Genomic DNA, 660 nt, shown 5'->3' on the forward strand with positions numbered 1-660 from the left:
TCTGTTGACACAACGGGGTTGACCCCGGGTGACCTCCCCAGGACACCCTCACGACGGGACTCACACCGTCCCCTCCGCAGGCAAGTTCAGCCGCTCCTGTAAAGTACCAAGTGCTGGAGCAATAAACCCCCCACTCCGGCGCAGAGGATCGCTGGTGTTTTACAGCGAACGTTTAACTGAACCCCCAAACATTTAAGAACAGGAAAGCGATGTGTGAAAGCAGATTAAGAGGCTCTTCGTGTTTCAGACCTGCGTTAATCTTCCCCCTGCCCTGGCCTCCTCCAGCAGAAGCTGGTGACAGTGGAGGAAGGTCCAAGGGAGAGCCCAGCACCACCAGCTGCATCGACATCACCGCTCTAACGAACAGAGGTTTTGCAGTCAACTTTACTTTAAAAAAACGCATTTTAGTATAAATACTATATTTATTAAATATCTTTACAATTCATTTAAATGTATTTACAGAATTATTCCTGCATAAGTTATACCTCAGACATGAAATTCACATAATTGCCTCTTAGGTAAGCATAGATGATAGTCTCATTTGAACACCACCACAAAGCGTCCTCACTAGGTACAGACCGGGATCTGCCGCGTTATTTCAGCCATCTCTGTCAGAAACTACTTCACGCAGCCCGTTCCCACACACACAGCCGGGTCTTC

This window comes from Buceros rhinoceros, unplaced genomic scaffold (assembly GCF_000710305.1).
Source record: "Buceros rhinoceros silvestris isolate BGI_N320 unplaced genomic scaffold, ASM71030v1 scaffold26573, whole genome shotgun sequence".
NCBI classification, from domain to species: Eukaryota; Metazoa; Chordata; class Aves; order Bucerotiformes; family Bucerotidae; genus Buceros; species Buceros rhinoceros.